This window comes from Balaenoptera physalus (genome assembly GCF_965194825.1).
Source record: "Balaenoptera physalus genome assembly, chromosome: 13".
Lineage (NCBI taxonomy): Eukaryota > Metazoa > Chordata > Mammalia > Artiodactyla > Balaenopteridae > Balaenoptera > Balaenoptera physalus.
This window is the reverse complement of record NC_138892.1, coordinates 68,644,070-68,666,497: the sequence shown is the minus strand read 5'-3', so window position 1 is coordinate 68,666,497 and position 22,428 is coordinate 68,644,070. Positions and strand designations below refer to the sequence as shown.

The window sequence follows — 22,428 nt, the reverse complement described above, 5'->3', positions numbered from 1 at the left end:
TATGGTGGAACAGAGCAGAAGCAGGAAGGTCGATTGGGCTTTTCGGGAATCCAAGTGAGAGATGGTGGTGGCTTGGTCCTGAGTGTTAACTATGGCAGCAGTGAGATATACTCAGATTCTCGGTATGATTTGAAGGTAGAACCAACAGGATTTTTTGACAGATCAGATGTGAGGTGTGCGAGAAAGAGCAATCAAGGATGACTCCAAGATTTTTGACCTGGAAGACTATGGAAGGAACAGCTGGAAGGGAGACTATTCAGAGGAAAATCAAAATTCTGTTCTGGGTATGTCAAGCTTGAGACATCCAGTCCAAGTTCAAGAGAAGGGTCTAGCTAGAGATCTGGGAGTTGTCAGCACACGAGCAGTATTTAAAGCTATGGGACTGGAGGAGAGCAGCAAGGGAGGGAGTGAGATGAATCAGGAAGAAATCCTGGCCTGAGCCCTGGGGGGTTCATGTGTTTACAGGTCAGGGAGAGAGGAGGAAGCATCAGCAGAGGAGACTGAGAAGGAGGAACCAGTGAGGTGGCGGAAAACAAGGAGAGTACTGGAAGCCAAAGGAAGAAAGTATAAAGTAGGAAGGAATGCCCAAATGATGCTGATGGGGATGGGAGGTTGGATTTAGCAATATGGCAGAGACCTTGACAAGAGAGGTCTCAGCTGAGTGCTGGGACCCAAAACCTCATTAGAGAGGATTCAAAATGGAATGGGAGAAGAGGAATTGGATACTGGCATTTAGATAACACTTTCAAAAATTCTTGCTGAACAAGAATACAGAGAAAGGGGGTATTATCTGCAAGGGCGTTAGGTTGAAAAGAGTTTTAAAATTTATCTAGTTAGTTTTAAGATGGCAGGAATGGTTGTTTGTAAAGTGATGGAAATAGTCCAGTAGAGAGAGAAACTTTGAAAATGCAGGAGTGAGGGGGAAGAATTTCTGGAATGATGACCTTGAGAGGGCAAGAAGGGGATGGAATCTCCTTATGGGAGGAGAAGAGGGCATCCACCTAGAGCTGTAGAGACAGTTCATTCTTAGAAGTAGGAGGGAAGCCAGTGTATTAGGACCCAGGTGGAATTAGATCAATAGATCTGCTAGTAGGAGCTTGTTGAAGTTTTTTCTTGATTGCTTCTCATTTATCAATGAAATGGGAAACAAGCCATTAGCTAAGATTGAGGAAGGAAGAGAGATGAAGAGATCTGAAGAGAGAGCAGGTATGAGACAGTCATCTGAGAGTGAATGCACTGGGTAATGGAACATGATTGCCTGGCAGCCCTAAGAGCCCACTTGAGGTTAGTTGCTTTTCCCATTTAAGTCCAGCTTGGGGGAGTAGGTGTGGAGCAGGCAGAGTTTGATTTACCTGTTTTGGGGTTTCTCCAGGTCAGTTCAGCAAAGCAAGACAAGGGTAAGAGAATTGGAGGGTGTTTGCAAGAGTAGAGGACCACAGACATGAGGAAGGTGGGGCAATAGGATCAATAGATTTCTACCCTAGTGGGGTTTGGTAATTTTTGGAGTTTGGGGTATTGAAAAGCATGAGCTGGATATGTAGGAGGTGGTAGTTGGAGCGTCAGATGTTTATAACTGAGGGAGGAGTAGTAAGTGGTACAGACCAGGTCTGGGCTGTGAGCAGTGGAATTCGGGGCTGAGGCAGGGTGGATTTGCACAGACAGGGTGTGGGAAGGATTATATATGTGGATAAGGAAAGCCCCAAGGATTATGTCAGGAGTAGTGTGTTGGAGAAGTAACAGTGAACCAAGGCTTAAATCTCCAAGGAATAAGGGGCAATGACTCAAGAATCAATAGATGGCTGCAGAAGGAGAACACCAGAGAGGTAGGAGGACAATCTGGAGAGTGACAGGATAGAAGCTGAGAAGCAGATGAAGTGATGAGTAGTTTCAGGTGTTGCGTGGGGATCATCATCTCAGGATTTCTCAAGCTGGGCACCACCGACGTTTTGGCCTGGATTTCTCTTTGTTGTTGGGGGCTGTCCTGTGCATTGTAGGATATTTACCAGCATCCCTGGCCTCTACCCACGAGATGCAAAGGACCCTCTCCCCAGCTGTGGTCACCAAACATCTCCAGACATCACCAAAATTGTCCCCATTTGACAAGCACTGAGTGAGATGAATAAAGGAAAGGCATTGAGGTCACTGGTGTCCTCTGAGAGGGCTGCTCCTCAGGAGTGCTGAGGATGCTACTTTAAGCCAGATTAGAGTGGACTATGGAATGAGAAGGAGAAAAGGAAGTAGAAAATGCTGACCTCTCTATCAAGGAAGGAGTTTGAAGGGCTAGTGAATGAGGGGAAACTGGAGGAGAATATGAGGGCCAGGGATGATTACCTTCTGTCAAGTGGAGAGACCTGCACACATTTACATGTTGGTAGGAAGGATCCATGTGAGAGGGACAGGTGACTCTAGAGCAGCGGTCCCCAACCTTTTCGGCCCCAGGGACTGGTTTCTTGGAAGACCATGTTTCCACGGACGGGGTGGGGGGTGATGGTTCAGGCGGTAACGTGAGCAACGGGGAGCGGCAGATGAAGCTTCCCCGGCTCACCCGCTGCTCACCTCCTGCCGTGCGGCCCGGTTCCTAATGGGCCGCGGACTGGTACCGGTCCATGGCCCGGGGGTCGGGGACCCCTGCTCCAGAGGAAAGGGCTGCCTTGAAAAAGGCCGTGGAATGGTTTGTAGATGTGGAGGAGTCCTCGTTAGGTAGGAGGAGCAGCATCTCAGGCGGGCACAGGTGCGGAGGGCGGATGCTCTTGGTTTATGGACTTGATGGAGAGAAGCTGAGGGAGTTCCCATCTGACAGCTTCAGTTCTCAGCTGCTGAGAGTGAAGAGAACACTGAGCACGACCAGGTCAGGGACCTGGTCAGTGGGGACCAAGCTGACCTGGAGAAACCTAGAAAAAGTGCTAGGCTTTCTGGGCAGTGGCGAGGGCCCGTGTGGGGCTCTGAGGAGCCTGAATTTGCAATGACACCAAGCTGCCCTGCTGTGGCTTTCTCCAGCATCACTCAGACACCGAGAAAGGGCATAGCGGGCTGCAGCCAGAGTCGGGGCTTTGCTCGACGGGCATGATGGAAAGAGTTCTGGCAAGAGTGTTACTGAAAAGATGAACTGGGAAGTGTAACCTTAAAAAAGGAGGGGAGGGAAGAAAAAGAGGATCTGCAGATTGATTAGAAAAAGTCATGGGGCCTCTGAGGTTACTGTAAAATGAGAAGATGATGGTGTCTTCAGAAAGAGGGATTCTTGAGTAAGTGACTTTGAAATGGAAGATTTTCAAGTGATAACAAGGTCCAGGACGGGACCATGGCAGTTAATGCATGAAAGGGAGACCGCTGGAGATAAGGAGTCAATTTACTGAGGGACCAAGGTGCACTGGTCATGTCTGTGGATGCAGATGTGCTTCTCGTCTGATGGAGGACTTGGAACAGAGAGGGAAATGTGAGCCAGGGCCAGGAGCAACAGCTGGGAAATAGGAGATGCTAGGCTCTGGGAAACTCTAGGGGTCTATTCTACTTGCATGGACCTACAAGGAACTGTTTTTTTTTCCTCCAAGAACACTGGAGAGTAATACTCTGGAGGTGGCACATAGAACCAGGAGGACGTCAATCTTACTTCTTTTCCCTGACCTGGGAATGGTCTGAGAGAAAAATCAGAGCCAACTGCCTATGGGTCTGCAGATTTTTGTTTTCATGTTTTGATTCAAAGTGGTTGGTCAAGTTTTCTTTCAAAATAGGCTCAAGGATCCATTTTCATCTTTGTTTTTTCCCCCCTACAAATCTAGACTTCACTTTGGTTACTTCTGGTCTGAACGTCCGTGAGGCAACTGAATTGGTGCTGGGGCTATTGAGAGAGAATAAGGTTTATTTTATGGTCAGTCCAAGGTCTTCCTTGCGAATCCCGAGAAACCCAACTTAAGTCCCAAAGTCTGCCTCAAACTCCAACGATCTTCAGGATCCAGAAGACTGGGAATAAAGCAGGACTCTTCTGTGCAAGTATCTCTATACTTGGACTTACACTCTTGTGCCTTCTATAAACAGAGAAATAGGGTGGCTTTGCCTTGTAACTTTATGGCACTAACTTCACGAAACTAAAACGGAAAAGAAACACAACTAAAAAAGGAAACATTTCTCCAAAGAAGACATAAAGATGGCCAAAAAGCACATGAAAAGATGTTCAGCATCACTAATAGAGAAATGCAAATCAAAACTACAGCGTGGTATCACCTCACACAGGTCAGAATGGCCATCATCAGAAAGTCTACAAACAATAAATGCTGGAGGGGCTTCCCTGGTGGTGCAGTGGTTGGGAGTCTGCCTGCCAATGCAGGGGACACGGGTTCGAGCCCTGGTCTGGGAGGATCCCACATGCCGTGGAGCGGCTGGGCCTGTGAGCCACGACTGCTGAGCCTGCGCGTCTGGAGCCTGTGCTCCGCAATGGGAGAGGCCGCGACAGTGAGAGGCCCGTGCACCGCAATGAAGAGTGGCCCCTGCTTGCCGTAACTGGAGAAAGCCCTCGCACAGAAACGAAGACCCAACACACCCAAAAATAAATAAATAAATAAATTTATTTAAAAAAATAAAAAATAAATGCTGGAGAGGGTGTGGAGAAAAGGGAACCCTCCTACACTGTCGGTGGGAATGTAAATTGGTACCACTATGGAGAACAGTATGGAGGGTCCTTAAAAAACTAAACATAGAACTACCATATGATCCCACAATCCCAGTCCTGGACATATATCCAGAGAAGACTGTAATTTGAAAAGATACATGTACCCCAGTGTTCATTGCAGCACTATTTACAATAGCCAGGTCATGGAAGCAACCTAAATGTTGTTGTCTGTCTTCTGTTGACAGAAGAATGAATAAAGAAGATGTGGTACATATGTACAGTGGACTATTACTCAGCTATAAAAAAGAATGAAATAACGCTATTTGCAGCAACATGGATGGACCTCGAGATTATCGTACTAAGTGAAGTAAGTCAGTCAGAGAAAGACAAATATCATATGATATCACTTATGTGTGGAATCTAATAAAAGTGATACAAATGAACTTATTTACAAAACAGACACAGAGTCACAGATTTGGAAAACAAATTTATGGTTACCAAAGGGAAAGGGGCGGGGGAGAGTGACAAATTAGGAGATTGGGATTAACATATACACACTATTATACATAAAATAGATAACTAATAAGGACCTACTGTATAGCACAGGGAACTCTGCTCACTATTCTGTAATAATCTATATGGGAAAAGAAACTGAAAAATTATGTATAACTGATTCGCTTTGCTGTACACCTGAAACTAACACAACATTGTACATCAACGATGCTCCAATAAAAATTTTTTTAAAAGGTTGGGGGGGGAACCAAACAAAAGAACATTAATTTAGCAAAAGGAGGCTCAGAAAGGGAAATGATATCAAAGATAAACTGGATAGTAAGCATTGCTAAATTGGCCCATTTTTTGTGGTAAGAATTCAGAGGGCATTTCAGTGTTGAAAGCTTTTTGTGCATTCAAGAGAAAAAGGTGATGGTGCTGTGCCTGAATATGGGGAAGGGGGACCTACTCATCTGTTTTATGTGGCTGATTCAGAAGCTACATTTGTGGATTTGTTAGGATTGGAGGGTAGGAACAAAAATAGGCAGTCCAAGACGCAAAAGATCTCAGAACTTTCTTTCCGAGTCACTTTTTTAGAATGCAGGATGTATTTTCCCAGAGAAACAGTCATAAATGGTGAGTAGGCTTCTAGGCCCAGCCAGGCCAGACTAGCTAAAGCCAGTTGAACTCAGAGTGCTAACAAATTATCATTCTGTGCATTAGCACTAATCCTTTGGAACACTCCAATCTTATTTTTTTTCCATTATTACTAAAAAAGTGTGAACAAAACTAAAGTGCAGAGTGAGTGAGTGAGTTGAGGCTTGTGAACAAATGCTTAGCGTCATAAGTGAAAGAGAAAAGGATTGATTCTGAGTTATGTTAGGCCTTAAAGAAGCAGTGATAGGTCCCAAACCTGAGGAAAACAATTTAATGGTACAAGATGACAGAGAAGAAAAGAGCTTATCAGCTTCTGTATTACGACTTTTGTCTTTTCTGCTAATGAAGGTGATCTTTAGATTGAAATGGTTCAAGTCCTGGTAAGGGGCTATAGAGGTCCATGCTGCACGAGACAGTTTTGGAAAGGAATACGATTATTCCAAAGGAATTTAAATTTCCTGACTAGAAAAATTATGTATCCAGTAGGGTATTAAAAGATCTTATAAATTTGCTCATGGGACCACAGTTGGTAATCTTGAGGTGATGTGGGGACCAGGACAGGTGCCAGAAGAGTAGCAGGAGGGACAAATGTGACAGGTTTCAAAAGGGGTGGGGTTAGAGTGGAAGCCGGGCATAGACTGAATTCTGATAAATGGAGACATTGAAGCTGGAGCATTAATCTCCAAGGATATTACAGCTGAGATTTTTTTTTTAAGCAGATGGGTTGTGAAATGTTAAAAAAAAAGAAAAGGTCATCAGGAACCAACATAAATTCAGTAAAAATAACTCATGTCAAACTGAGAGCATGTTACCTTTTTTTTTTTTTAATGGGCATGATGATTAGGCTTGTAGAACAGGAGAAAGCCACGGACATTTTGTGTTTTGAGTTTAGCAAGATGTGTGGAAAAAAATCACATTTAAGTACAGAATGAAGAAATGCGGGCCTAGTGAGAGTGTGCTTATCTGGGTAACTGATCTTACCAAGACTCTGGAATAATGGATGGAAATGAATTTCTAGAGGAGACAAAAATCAATGTGAATTAAAGTCAGCTCCTGCTCCTAATTCATAAAGATCATCCGCCTAAGGAAAGACCGTAAGAGCTGAGGCTAATGACTGATCACATGAAGAGGTTAGGTATTTGGTTAATTAAACTCAGTATGAATCGAGCATGTAATAACAATGTCCGAAAGTTTATGGAAATCTGGGTTGCATTCGTACCTATGTGTTCAGAACCAAGGCAGTACTAGGCTTCTCCTGTTCAAAATTGGTAAAGCCACCTGCCAGTCTGGGTGCTTCATTTTAAGGGGAAGCATACTGAGAGGAGAAAGGTGAGCATGGTGGTGGATCCTGACACAGGCAAGAACGTGACAACAACTTTAAATATGCGACAATGGTAATAGGTGGATGAAGGTGCAAAATATGGTATTAAGACTCATGGATACAAGGTGTATATAGGCAGACAGATTTCATTTCAGTGGAAAGACATTCTCGTAATTAAACTACCTTAGTTCCTTGGAGTAGTTCACATACAGACACACTGGATAACAGTGTAGGCAGGAGATGATGAATGGTTGAACAAGCCAGTGGGGAGGAGAGGAAGGGCATGCATGTTTCATGTGCAGCAGGACCGAATGTAGTTCAGTCGTAGGAGTTGATGGAAAGCGGGGAAGGGAGGGAAAGAGAGGATGTTTCCGGGAACGTACTACTTCAGTCAGTTATATGTGGCTCACAGATGAATTTGAGTTGCTTTCATTTTATTTTATATTTCCCTCATTCAACCTGTTATCATCAGCAGCCAAATTATGTAATTGATTAAAACCCTTTCCTCCACGTAACGGTGTTCATTCTACCTGGTTTTATTCCCCTATTTTCAGAAACCCTTGACTGTAAAATGCTTTGTGAATTCCTGCCCCATAATGCATCCCATTTGAAATTCAGCGAGCTATCTGTTATCTGGGGAATGTCAAAGTTAATTTGACAAAAACATGCATGAGGAAAGCAGGGAGCTCTGGGCATTCTGAGGGCATTCTGAACAAAGATGTGATATCAGTATTTACTGTGGAACTCATTTGATTATAAGTCATCTAGAAGCATATCACAGTTATGGCCAAAAAAGCCCACAGAAGCAAAAGAATTGAGTTAAAGCTGAGAGTCTGCTGGTAAATGACCTGACCATGCCATGACCTAAAAGCAGCGTTAATAAAAAGTTTAAATAAAAATTTAAAGAGAAACACAGAACTTGGTGGAAATGTATACACAATATGAATTCACAGTATTCCTAGAAAATTGAAAAGGGGGAGCCCAGTGAGATTTCAACTGCAGCTGTTCCTCCCAACTCTTCATTAATTTGGAAGGCTTAGGGGCTTTGGAAAGATGATTTAAAATTCTTTTATTCCTGAAGTCCCAATAGTTAACTGTAGTTTTCCTTATTTCAACAATAATAATAAAAAGTACATTTTTACTATAAGTTTCAAATGTATTCCTTAAGTCTGTCTCTGGTTAAAACAAAAACAAAAACAAAAACAAAAAATTATAAATATGCTTTTACCCTGAAAACCCTAATGGCTCCTTCAAAGAGAAAGTGCATTTATGGTTCCTTCTCCCAAGTCACTTTTCGAAATGTAGATTAATGTGATCTGACAGATCGTAATAACTACCAAAGAGCATTTTCATTAATTATAATGGGCAAACCAATACTGCGGATCTTTACGATGTTAGTATGAATTAGAATATATCAAGTCAGGGCCATACTTGTAGCTGGAGCAAAATTTGACTGCAAAGTCCAAATCCCTTAGAATAAAAACACGTAATGAAAATTTTGACAGATCATTTAGTGATGCTAATGGTATCACCACCCTTTCATGCACTTTCATTAGCCTTAAGTGTTTTTAAAAAGTAAACTGTCTTGTGAAAGAGGAAGAAGAGAGGCGAACGAGAGGAGGCACTTCTGTGACTTGGAAAAGCGTTTTTACTCTAAAAAAAAAAAAAATTTCTTTTTTGTGAGGGAAAGTTCTTCTAAAAGTGCCCCCAGGAAGCTGAGCATGGATAGAATTCCAGGGGATCAGAGCCCTCTGTCCCTACTCGACTCTGTTCTCAATCCCTTGGGGAAAAAGTCGATGTTCCTTTTAGGACCTCAGTGTTCTCATGAATAAAAAGCAGAAAAATCAGCAGTAGATTTCCTCACAGGAGTGTTGTTCAGTGACTACACAGAGATTGAAAAACACTTTAGCTGTCTGAAAAGCGTGTTCATAGAATAATAATACAGTGAGAATTCTTACCTAACATTTATGGATTGGCTTATAGTTGGCAAAGCACATTGCAGGCACAGGGCTAGCTAGCCATGAAATGGCCACAACCCCGCATTGTTCAGCCCAGCCAAACCCTTCTTGTTCCCTTGCACATGAAATCAGACTGTGTTTGCATCAGGAATTAGTTCTGCTCTCCTTAGAAGAGCGCACAGGAGCATTTGTGACTTATGCTCCTGAGAAAGTAGTTACAGGCACTTCGGTACCTATCAAATTATCAATGGGTTGAGAATTAATCATACCCGGCATTATTACAAAATATCAATGGTACAATCTGTTAATAAATATGTAGAGCACTTACTAACCCTTGCTGATAGAATTTCCAATTGAACTAGAAATAAGAGCTATTTATGTGCTATTTTGAATAAACCACTATCAGCTTCACTAAATTTTGCAGTAAAATTTTTATTTATTCCATCACGTTATATTCATTAATCAGTGTGCTTCAAGGAATAATACCAAGCAGCATATCTCAGTGTTTACCCTCAAGACCAAGAGTGGGTATTACTGATTTCTCTGTCCCCTGCACATTGTATTGTTATCTGACAGATGTTAGTCATGCAACTGATGCTGGCTGGTTGGTTGAAAGAATGTAAGACAGTGTGCTGTGTTTGATGATTTCCAGTGGCACTTACAGCAGAGATGCCAGAGGAGTTCAGTTTGGACTGTAGTTCTCAACCCGGCTGTGCATTAGAATTACTGGAGAAACTCTTTTAAAACATGAAGGCCCAAGCTCCACCTTCATGTACTAATCTTGCTGTTGCATATGTTTATATAAAGAACCTGAATATGTTTATCAAAGTTTACAAAGGTGACTCAAATGTGCAGCCAGGTCAAAAATCATTGTCTTTGAAAAATCAGGTTTGTATTTTTGAAGAAGGCGGTATATATTGCAACCTTGAAGAGTACATTTCATTAAGTACTGAAATCTGTACCAATCGAGGTTTCACCAGAAAACAGAACCTGTAGGATCATGCACATAAACACACATGTGTACACATGTGTATATATGTATGTGTATAAATATATCTATACATGTGTGTACACATATTAATATACACATGCAGAGAAATATTTATTAAAGAGATTTATCTCAAGGAACCTGCTTCCACAACTGTGGATTCTAATCTGTGGGGCACAGTGGCAGGAAGGGCAGGCTGGAAACTCTTGGGCGGGGGTTGACACTGCAGTCCAGAGGTGGAATTTCTTTTTCTCAGAGAAGCCTTAGTTTTTCTCTTAAGGCCAGTCAACTGATCGGATGAGCCCCACTCAGATCATTTCTTTTAGTTAAAGTCATCTGATTGCAGATGTTAACCACATCTACAAAATACGTTCATAGCAACTCTTAGATTCGTGTTTCATTGCATAACCGGGAATTAAAGCCCAGGCAAACCGATGCATAAACCTAACCATCCCGGTGGATACACTACAGGAAGGTATCCTAATAGCATGACCTGTGCCAGTAAATGAAAGTGGAAAAGAGTGAGGTGTGCCCAGTTTGTATCGAGCACAGAGTTGATCTAGGGGAGTGGGAGGAGATGAAGTTAAAAAAACAGTTTAGGGTGGAATGTAGCATTCTCCAACTAAGGGTTTGGACTTTTGAACTGAAAAGACAAAGCAAATCTGTAGCGGCCGCACTTTCTCTGACCATGTTTTCATCTGTTCTGTGCCTCTGCTGTCCACTGAGCTACACGTGGTTGTGGAGGCACTTGAAACGTGGCTAGTGAGACAGAAGAACTGCATTTGTAATTCTATTTCATTTTAATTCATGTAAATTAAATAGCCCCATGCGGCTAGTAGCTACTATATTGGACAGTGCAGCCAGAGAGAGATCAGCCTGGCAGGAGGATCCAGGAGGCATCTGAAGGAGAAACAACGCAAGCTGTTTAGTTAGTTACCTACTCTGGTAGTCCTGTTGCAGGGTGGGTGGAGGCTGGGAAAGTGGGAAGGGAGAGAGAAAGACAGAAGTGAGGGAGGAGGAGATCGAAGTTTACCCTGTGGTTGGCCACTTCACCATCTTTCCAGCCACTTTTCTGTCTACCTTCCTGCTGTCCCTTCCTCTTACACCCAAGCCCCTCCTATCTGTCACATGTCCTCAGAGCTCGCCCCAGCTTCTCTCTGCTCACCAGCTCTTCTCACACTCACTTCCTCAGCTTCAATTACAAGCTCTGTGTTAACAGCTCCCAAGCTTCCAAGTGTAGCCTTAGATCTCTCCTCTCAACCCCAGCCCCCTAGTATCGACACTTGGAAATCTAACAGATTCTTCGTCTTCCCCTCCTAATCATATTTCTCTTCCAGTTTTCTGAATTTTGGTAAATATAATCTCCATCCCCTCAGGGGCTCAAGCCGGAAACCTGAGAATCCTCCCGAACCCTTATTTCCGACCTGATTCAGCCTGTCCCTTTCTCCTCATGTCTGTTGCTCCCCCCTGAGAATAGGCCGCCACCTTTCTTCCCTGGACTCTCTCCCATCTCCCCATTCCCACTTGTGCCACCCATGATCTACTCTCTGAGCAGTTCCTTTAAAAACAGAAATCACACCAATTCGTTTCTTCTGTGATGTGTAATGGAATTTCCCCCCTGTTGCTTTAGCTATCATATTACTAAATGTCATAGGATAAAGGGTTAATTAATTTCAGTTGATTTATTTAATAATATTTATCTAGTTAATATTTCTATAACCCTGTTAAGTAGGTACAATTGAGAAATTTCATTGAAATATCCCTTGGGGCATATAGTCTAGTGAGACAGACATTAATCAAATAATTACATAAATAATTAGACAATTAAAATTGTGAGAGGTGACATTTAAAGATGAGTATGAGGTGCTCTGAGAGAATGTGAGAGGGAGACCTAAGCTACCAGCAAGGTCAGGAGATCATAAAGAGGTCACACCTCTTTGTGGCGTGAGCCATGGAAAAGGGAGAGAGGGAGATTCTAGGAAGTGGGAACTACAGGTGCAGAGATCGGGGGAAAATACTTTACTCTGATGGAACAGTATAGCCATTCAAAATGTTAATGGAATATAGTAACAGACAACCTCATTGGGGTGGAGTGTGGTCCTAAATTTTCCAGACCATGTGAAACAGCCTTTGGAAACTGACAAGACTGAACCTTTGTAGAACTTGAATAAAATGGTTCTGTTAAACCCTCTGACTTGAATATGTTATCTCAAGTCAGTTCAGCAAGTATCTGTTGTCTTACTTCCCTAGGTATTATAGGTTAAAAACAGTTTTTTTTCTTTCATTATTATAATCCAATTAAAATTATAGTATGTATACATAAAAATAGTTAGATGACATCATACTATGTATATTGTATCATACTATTACAATTTATATAATGCAAAATTAAGAGCTAAAATGAATGCTGTAGAACAGCAGTTCTAAACTTTTTATATTCTTACACTTTAAAGTATTTGTTTTTTATTTATTTATTTATGGCTGTGTTGGGTCTTTGTTTCTGTGCGAGGGCTTTCTCCAGTTGCGGCAAGCAGGGGCCACTCTTCATCGCGGTCCGCGGACCTCTCACCATCGCGGCCTATCTTGTTGCGGAGCACAGGCTCCAGACGCGCAGGCTCAGTAATTGTGGCTCACGGGCCCAGTTGCTCCGCGGCATGTGGGATCTTCCCAGACCAGGGCTCGAACCCGTGTCCCCTGCACTGGCAGGCAGATTCTCAACCACTGCGCCACCAGGGAAGCCCTATTCTTACACTTTATACCCTTAATAAAGTATTGACTCCAAAGAACATCTTTATGTGGATATACCTATCAATATTAGATATTGATAGTATTATAACTTAAAACTGAAAAAAATATTAATTCATTTAAACATAACCAATAATAAACTCAGTATACATTAAAATAAATATTTTATGAAAAGTGACTTTTCTAAAACAAAAACATTAGTGAGAGGGTGGCATTATTTTATGTATTTTACAGATCTCTTTAAGAGAAGACAGCTGATTCTTCTATTCGCTTCTTTTAACTTCAGTTAAAAGTTGCAATATGTTGTTTTGGTTGAACTATATGAAATAGATACAGCCTTACACAGATAGGTAGGTAGAAAAGAGGGGAGTATTTTAAAGCCTTTTCAGGTAATTGTCGATATTCTTCTTTGAAACCACATTAAAACTTAACAACTGATAGTTTCTTAAAGATTGCTTGTGATGTGGAATGCAAAACCGTTTCAGTGAACTTTTGTGTATTAAAAACCTGTCTTGCATCTTTTACGTGCTGTTGGTCTTCTGCATTTGCTCTTTGGAAAAATATCTATTCAGTTCTTCTGCCTACTTTTTAATTGGATTGTTTGTTTTTAGATGTTGAGTTGTATGAGCTGTTTATATATGTTGGATATTAACCCCTTACCGGTCATGTCATTTGCAAAGACCTTCTCCATTCAGTAGGTTGGTCCTTGCAAAAGCTTTTTAAAGTTTAACTAGGCCCCATTTGTTTATTTTTGCTTTTGCTTTCTTTGCTTTAGCAGACGGATCCAAAAAGATACTGCTGCGATTTATGTCAAAAAGTGTTCTGCCTATGTTTTCCTCTAGGAGTTTTATAGTATCCAGTCTTACATCTAGGTCTTTAATCTATTTAGAGTTTATTTTTGTATGTGGTGTTAGAGAATGTTCTAAGTTCATTCTTTTACAGATAGCTGTCCAGGCACGTGAAAAAATGCTCAACATTGCTAATCATCAGGGAAATGCAAATCAAAACCACAATGAGAGATCGTCTCACACTTGTCAGAACGGCTGTCATCAAAAAGAACACAAATAACAAATGTTGGCGAGGATGTGGAGAAAGGGACCCTCCTGCACTGTTGGTGGGAACGTAACTTGGTGCAGCCACTGTGAAAAACAGTGTGGAGGGTCCTCAAAAAACTTCCATGTAACCCAGCAATTCCACTCCTGGGTATAAATCCGAAACAAACAAAAACAGTAATTCGGAAAGATACATGCACCCCAGTGTTCACAGCAGCATTTTTTACAATTGCCAGGGTGTGGAAGCAACGTGGATGGACTTGGATGGCATTACGCTAAGTGAAATAAGTCAGACAGAAAAAGACAAATACTGTATGCTATCACTTATATGTGGAATCTAAAAAGTACAACAAACTAGTGAATAAAACAAAAAAGAAGCAGACTCACAGATATAGAGAACAGACTAGTGGTTACCAGTGGGGAGAGGGAAGGAGGGAGGGTCAATATAGGGGTGGCGGGGGGGGGCAGGGAATCTGTCTTGCATTTTGACTGAATCTTTACCCAAGCGTGATCTTTATCACCGTGCATAGGGCAGTTGGAAAATATTGGTTCATTGAGTTAAGTAGCTCTTACAAATGTTGGCCCATTTCATTATACAGTATGAAAAAAATACATTTGTTAACACACCTCCAATCTCCATTTCATCAATCTCATCAGAAAAGCCATTGAATATTGGGAAGCTATCAAGTTCCCAGTGGCAAACTCAAGGTGTCTTTTTTTTTTTTTTTAAAGATTTTTTTTTTTCAAATGTTAATCTTTTTTTTTTTTTCAATTTATTTATTTATTTATTTTTGGCTGTGTTGGGTCTTCGTTTCTGTGCGAGGACTTTCTCTAGTTGCGGCGAGCGGGGGCCACTCTTCATTGCGGTGCGCAGGCCTCTCACTATCGCGGCCTCTCTTGTTGCGGAGCACAAGCTCCAGATGCGCAGGCTCAGTAATTGTGGCTCACGGGCCTAGTTGCTCTGCGGCATGTGGGATCTTCCCAGACCAGGGCTCGAACCCGCGTCCCCTGCATTGGCAGGCAGATTCTCAACTACTGCGCCACCAGGGAAGCCCACACAAGGTGTCTTAAATTCTAATATATACTTGCTTGAAAGCTCGAATTTTATCATTAGCAATAAATATTGTTAGTTGTTTTCCTTGAAACGACAGTTTCACTTTGTTCATTTTCCGGAAAATATCTGCCAAATACTCAAGCTTGTATAACTGAATTTTGTGTCAGCTGTCTGTCAGGTAAAGGTGGTGTCTATGAAAAAAATTGACAACTCAAAAATTGCACGGCACTTTTCCTCAAGACCACCATCATACTTTGATGTGCAGCAGAAGTACTTTATGGGTACTTCCATTTCTTCACACAGAATATTGCAAATCCAGGTACTCAAGGGTCAAGATTTCATAATGTTAGTAATTGTTACAGCTTCATCAAGAGCATTCCTAAGTGAAGGGACTCTTTTACTGTGAGTAGGTGGTGGTGAACAATACGAAGATGACTCATGTAGTTTGGGGCCACTGCTGAGCTGTGCTGAGATGCTGGAAGTTTTTACCCACCATGGCTTCTGTACCATCACTGCAGATGTTAACGCAATGAGAAAAAGGAATAACATCTTAGTATTATTATAAAAATGTTTGTGACCTCATGGGCCCCCCTGGAAGGGTCTTAGGAATCCCCAGAGGTCCACAGAACACACATCCATGGGTACAGACAGTAGTCTGGTGAGGGAAGAAGAAACACGAACCCAGTTGTTAGGAAGGCTGCATGAGAGAAGAACTGAGCTAGACCTCGGAGGAGAATTAAGATTTGGATAGGTGGGAAACAGAAAGGGTAGTGGTTTCAGGAGGGGAAGTCATGTGCGCAAAGGAGGAGAGGCAGGAAGCAGCATGATACAGTCAAACGCTGATGAGAAAGCATGGTGGGGTTGGAGGGTTAGGAATGGGGAGTGATGGTGAATAAAATGTGGGATATAATCAGATTATGAAACATCTGAATACCTATCTGAAAAGTTTGCACTTTCTCCAGAGGGCACTCGGAGAAACTGAAGGTTTTTGAATCCTGTGAGTTGAACATGTTGATTTAGGAACATCCATATGTATATATGTATAAATTGGATTGGCAAACAGGACAACTGGATGCAAGGAGGCGGATTGGGATATTAATTGTAATCTAATTAGTGAAGGTCAAGAGCACAGACTAGGGTGATAGCAATAGATGTAACAGTGAAATGCAGACTAATTGCTTCAAAGGTAGAAGCAATATGAGAACTAAAGACTAAAAAGTCAAAGGTTACCAGTGTATTATATTTTATAACCCCAGTTCCTTGCCAAGGTCATTGTCTGTTAGGGAAATGGACAAAAACTGGGTGTTTCTGTAAAAGATCTCACATGAAACTTTTTCCTCCCCCCAAAATCAGAATGCTTCCTTTTTTTCTGATAACAAGGACTGTATCATTGAACACATTTCCTTTTTGCCCTGCTGCCAGGAGGCCTTGTGCCAATGTCATGTTCAAATCACAACAATTGCAGTTGTCCCAATGGTTAGTACATTTCTTCCTCCTACTTTCTCTGGCCCTGATTCTCCATCTCTATTTATTTATTTATTTTTAAATTGAGGTATAGTTGGTGTACAGTATAATATGTTACAGGTGTGCAACAAGGTGATTCACAATTTTTAAAGGCTATACTCCATTTATAGTTATTATAAAATATTGGCTATATTCCCTGTTTTGTACAATATACCCTTGTAGTTTATTTATTTGATGCATAATTGTACCTCTTAATCCCCTACCCCTATCTTGCCCCTCCCTCCTTCCCTCTCCGCAGTGGTAACCACTAGTTTGTTCTCTGTATCTATGAGTCTGTTTCTTTTTTGTTATATTCACTAGTTTGTTGTATTTTTAGATTTCACTTATAAGTGATATCATACAGTGTTGGTCTTTCTCTGTCTGACTTCCTTCACTTAGCTTAATACCCTCCAAGTCCATCCATGTTGTTGCAAATGGCAAAATTTCATCCTTTTTTTATCTCTATCTTAATTTATAATTCATTAATCTTATTATTTTCATTCTGTTTGATGCCAGATGTCATAAGACCTCTTTTGAAAGAGATTGGGGGAAGGGGGATAATGTATTCACCCATACCATATTTTATTCATTTCTGGGATGGGACCCTTTGCTTCAATCACAGTTTACTCAGAACCTGAAGAAAGCTAGAAAGCCTCTGACATCCAAAACCAAAGCACCAAGGCTTAACTTCAAAGAATCTCAACAGATTCAGTTAATCTGGTTGCCCAATTCAAAGCAGATATAAGCAGTAAATAAAAGGGTAGTGGAATACCTATTAAAGAGTGGTAGATTGATAACAAAAGAAGTGACTCCTTATAATCCGAGTAATGGCAGAGAGAAAAAGCAAGATGCAGGTGAAAGTTCCTAATGATTATAAAGTATGTGAATGCACTTAACACGGCTAGTTATCAATGAAGAACTGTTTCATGTTAAAATAGAGAACACCAAAAGCTCACATTTATTGAGCTTTTACTATGTTCTAGGCTCTGTGCTATTCCTTTACATGCATCATCTCAATCTTCACAATAATCCTGCATTTCTTTCTATGATTTCCCCCTTTTACAGGTGAATAAATTCAGTTTAAAGAGATGAAATATATACACAAAGGCACACAGCTAGTTATATGCGACAGAGTTGTGATTTGAACCTAGCTCTGCCAGATACCAAAACCCATGTTCTTTGTTCTTATTTGGGGCTATCTTCATTTTTACTTTTTTAATAAGAGCAGTAGTAGTAGTAGTAGTAGTAATACTAGTAGTAATTATGTTCAATATCCTCTCTTTAAGAAATCAAAAAATATTATGTACTATATTTGAGAAAATTTTGAGCACAAAAAGGTTGAAGTAACCTTTTACTTAGCATAAAGTTCATCTGAAAACTCATTTCCTCAGAGCATTTTATTTCTTGAAAATTCCCAATAATTGATGGGAGGAGGATTTTATAAGGTGTTATTTATTATCTGTAGTCAGTTTAACATTTTTGTGCCATTGTTTTTCTTTTGTTTGTTTGTTTTTTTAATTTTATTTATTTTTGGCTGTGTTGGGTCTTCGTTTCTTTGCGAGGGCTTCCTCCAGTTGCGGCAAGCGGGGGCCACTCTTCATTGCGGTGCGCGGGCCTCTCACTATTGCGGCCTCTCTTGTTGCGGAGCACAGGCTCCAGACGCTCAGGCTCAGTAGTTGTGGCTCACGGACCCAGTTGCTCCGCGGCATGTGGGATCTTCCCGGACCAGGGCTCGAACCCGTGTCCTCTGCACTGGCAGGCAGACTCTCAACCACTGCGCCACCAGGGAAGCCCTGTGCCATTGTTTTAAATGAGTCACTTGGTTTTTTAAATTTTGTTTTGGAAACACCTCTGCATCCTCATTTTGATACCACAAGGAACAGCCATTCTTGTAAACTGCTTCTTGAGTTTCAAGAGGAAAAGTAACATCTTTATAAGGCATTAACCAACTGATAGAAGTTGTCACAATTCTTTGCTTTGCTGGGCATTAGATGCTCTGATTTGTTTTTCTTCTTCTTGCTTTGAATGAGGTTGCAAACATCAATTCCTAGAGAAGTGGTCTGAGATTATGACCAAGGCACATATGGGGACATATAACAGTCCGACAGGGGAGTCACAGTGGATGACAGGACACTTGTCCTGCAAACCCTGAGAGGCTGAAAATAACTCAGGGCAGTTCTTAGATGGCAAATGGAAACTCCTGTGAAGGATGAAGAGCTCTCTGGGAATGATGGATTGTAACTCTGAGGGAGTCTGAAGAAGAAGAATTACACAGGAGCCCAGTAAGGAGCTGAACACTTGTTGCCTTAGTTACGCCCTCAGTTATACCTTATGTGTCTTCTTCAGCTCAACAGTCTGAAGAGCAATATCTTGAAACTCCCTTTTCTGTTTATTCTCAGATCATAATCACATTTTGTGAGATTGGCTTTCATTCAAAGCATGAAATCTCAGGGACTGGTAACCCAGGCCCCATGCAACTCAGGTGACTAAGAAAAAGGGGCAGTTCACAGTTATGGATTTGGTGAATGGGAACTACCAGTTAATAATTTTGAGTCATAACCATTTAATTTTCCAAAAACTGAAAATAAATATGCTATTGAAATAAGATTAATTAAGAGGAACAAGAGGGTAGGTGGAAGGAAACCTATGGTTATGAAGTCAAGCTAAAATTATTGTTCCTTTAGTCTAAGGAGCTTGTGTAGATGGAATAGTGTGAAAGTCCATTAAGTCATGCAGGATTTGGTTGTAGCAATATTATTTTGGTTCTAACTGATTCCAGAATATGAGATTGGGAACTATTTCTTAAAGATCGAAAAATGTCATTTAGGACAACCATCTTGCCTGTGTGGAAAACCTACTGCACATTCTTCCTCAGGAGGTGATACAAACTGAAAATGCTAATAGGTTCAAAAAAGTTTAAGGTAAATGGATTGATGTTAAATCCATAATTCGATATTAAAACAAAGCAAGACACTTTGGGGATATCGAAACCTTAAGAGGTCAGCCTCCAAGAGGATAGCCATTCCCTCACAAACGTCCTCTTGCACCACTTGTCTTGTTTCATCACATCCATCACTTTATCATTCCTGACTTCATTGGGAATGTCTTACAGCTTAATCTCACCCAGATTTCTTTCACCAGTGTTACCACTACCAGCTGAGAACAGTGCAAGCAGATGATGGCTTCTTCTAGAAAAGGGAAAGTAAGAAAACAACCACTATAGGCCTTTTCACATTTTTCCTTTTCTTTTCCTTTTCTTTACTTGTTCGTCTTCTTTTCTGCAGATCACCTTTAAGGAAAGCTAAACAAAAGTTTTCAAAATGGTGTACCACCTGTGGGAAAACAGGAAAGCAAAACAAGTTTGAAGTCATGCTAATGCAACTCCCAATCCCAGCTAACTGTGGGTTTAAGGAAAAGTTCACTCAGAGTCCATCCTCTCTGAGAAGGCTCCAAACTAAGAATCTTCCTGCAATAGAAAGCTTATTATCTTCCCTGGTTACTTAACACCTTTTATGGAAGCTTTATTTTAAAGGTCATTTCAAAGTTCTATTTTCATATTTCCTCTAGCCTGGTTCATAAATTTTAAGAATATAATATTTAAAAACATATGAGAACTCTGTTTGCTAAAACTACTGCTTCCTTGGCACAGGCTAGAGGGAAATATTTAACAATAATTATGTCTGAGGCATTATGCCTCCACCCTCACCCTGTGTTTGAAACGTGATGTTCTAATAATAGAACTCTAGAGTTTATTTTTACACAGGCAAAGGGAAACAAAGGCAAAATGCATATACCAAATCAGGAAGCCATTGGTATGTGAACATTCCCTCATGAGTATTAAAAAAAGAAAAAAAAAAAAGACGAAGAAGCAGCAGCAGCATTTTCATGGCACAATCTAATACTATTTATAAATGAACTACATCTATTTTTGATGGGAAATGACTGAAAATAGCCAGTTCCACTATTTGGAAACTACTTATAGCCATTTACAAATATAAATTAGCAAGACGATTTTTTTTTTCAGTTTTAATTTCTTTTTTTTTAACATCTTTATTGAGTATAATTGCTTTACAATGGTGTGTTAGTTTCTGCTTTATAACAAAGTGAATCAGCTATACACATACATATATCCCCATATCTCCTCCCTCAGCAAGACGATTTTTTTAGGAATTTGTACATCATGGCTTCCCTGGTGGCACAGTGGTTAAGAATCCGCCTGCCAATGCAGGGGACACGGGTTTGAGCCCTGGTCCGGGAAGATCCCACATGCCACGGAGCAACTAAGCCCGTGCACCGTAACTACTGAGCCCGTGCGCCTAGAGCCCGTGCTCCACAACAAGAGAAGCCACCACAATGAGAGGCCCGAGCACTGCATTGAAGAGTAGCCCCTGCTCGCCGCAGCTAGAGAAAGCCTGTGCAACAATGAAGACTCAACGCAGCCAAAAATAAATTAAAGAAAAAAAAGAATTTGTACATCAGTTTTAAACTTGCAACAGAAATCATTTATAAACTAAATCAGCAGTAAGTTCTATATTCTAAAACATTATGAGTCAAAATATATACTGATATTTGGTAGTTACACAGTAAACTGTATTGGAAAGTATGTCCAGGGGGCAGTGACCTTCGCAAACTAGTATCACACATTCCAGTTAAATGTCTACATTTCCAAAAACACGTCAGCATTGTTGAGCCTAGGGCTGGTAGACAGTGCCCTAGAGTATTTCTGTCTTTTCCTTTTGGGAAGTAACCGTATGGACTGCTTCTGTATTACCATTCACCCACTTGCTCCTTTGCCAGCGTGGTCTTTAGAATCTCATGAGTAAAAACCAAGAGAATCTACTGAGAAGGGATTAAATAATAAGATAGTTCAGTTAGGTCAAGAATAGTAATTGGCATTACAGAAAAGCATTAATTCAATTGGGCAGTACCCATAAAAATGTTAGTGCTCTCTAATTAAAAGGTGCAAATGAAAAAAAAAGGTATTTTAACTCTCATGGGGAAAGTGAAAAAGAGTGAAATCCAGTGAGGGAAAGGCACTTTCACACTCTGCTGTTGGAAGTGTTCATTTTTATAAATATTTTGGATGACAGTTTAGCAACATATATATCAAAAAAACTCTAAAAGGCTAGGTCCCTTAAAATCTGCTTCTAGAATTTAGCCTAAGAAAATAGTAATTGAACATGTGCACAGATACATATGTGTAAAGATGCTCCTTGTAGCAGTGTTTATAAAAGCAACAAATTGGAAAGAACTTATATGTTCATCAGTGGAGGAACTGTTTGACTAAATGGTATTGCAACTACTAAACACGATGGTGCAGAGCTTTTTCTCAAGCTAGAAAAATGGCTGTGATGGGTGTTTTTAGAACAGTACATATAGTATGGTATCATTTTAGTGAACGTGCATGTGTGTTTTTGTGTGCGTGAGAGAGAGAGATCCAAAATATTAAGAAGCTCGGCTCATCTCTGGGAGATGGGATTACATATGACTTTTATTTATTCCTTTATACTTCCCTGTATCTTCAGAATTTTTTTTGTATTGAGTATATATTACTTTTATCATCAGAAAAAAAAAAAAAAAGGTATATTTTCCTAAGCAAAAAGCAAACCAAGCTCCTGCTAAATGCAAAGGCTCAGCGGAGAACTCAGGGTGAACAAGACCCGGCCATTGGCCTTCAGAAGCTGATAGTGTGTTTAACAGAGTGGGGAAGGAGACAGTGTGATTTGTACAAATATTATTCTGGGTCACTCCTAAGTTTACCCTGATTGTCACAGAGTCACCAACAAGGGGTGTTCTTGGACTCTCTAACAGACTTGGAATCCTCACTTCTAGATACACTTCCACCTTGAATGAGCAGCTTTTCCACTGCGCTTCTTTCCCGCCAACACATTCTTGAACGCCCCGTCAAAGACACTCGCACGCATATCCCCCAACACGCAATTGGCTGAGCTGACTTCCTGTGCGGCGCCCTTGTGCATCCGTGTACTTCTCCTTATCCCTGGTACTAACGTGTTACTTCCTTTTCTCCCACCCCTGCTTCTCATAATAGTAATCT

At 40.9% G+C, this 22,428-nt stretch overlaps 1 protein-coding gene and 1 long non-coding RNA gene across 3 annotated transcripts in view; both read left to right on the top strand.

Annotated features, from left to right (window-relative positions):
* The window catches only part of ANO6 (anoctamin 6), a 212,063-nt gene that overhangs the window by 93,544 nt on the left and 96,091 nt on the right, over positions 1–22,428 (top strand). The window lies entirely within an intron of this gene.
* Positions 10,121–20,253, top strand: LOC309641934. The gene is made up of 2 exons (XR_014252871.1): positions 10,121–14,524; positions 14,879–20,253. It is a non-coding gene; the product is annotated as an uncharacterized lncRNA (long non-coding RNA).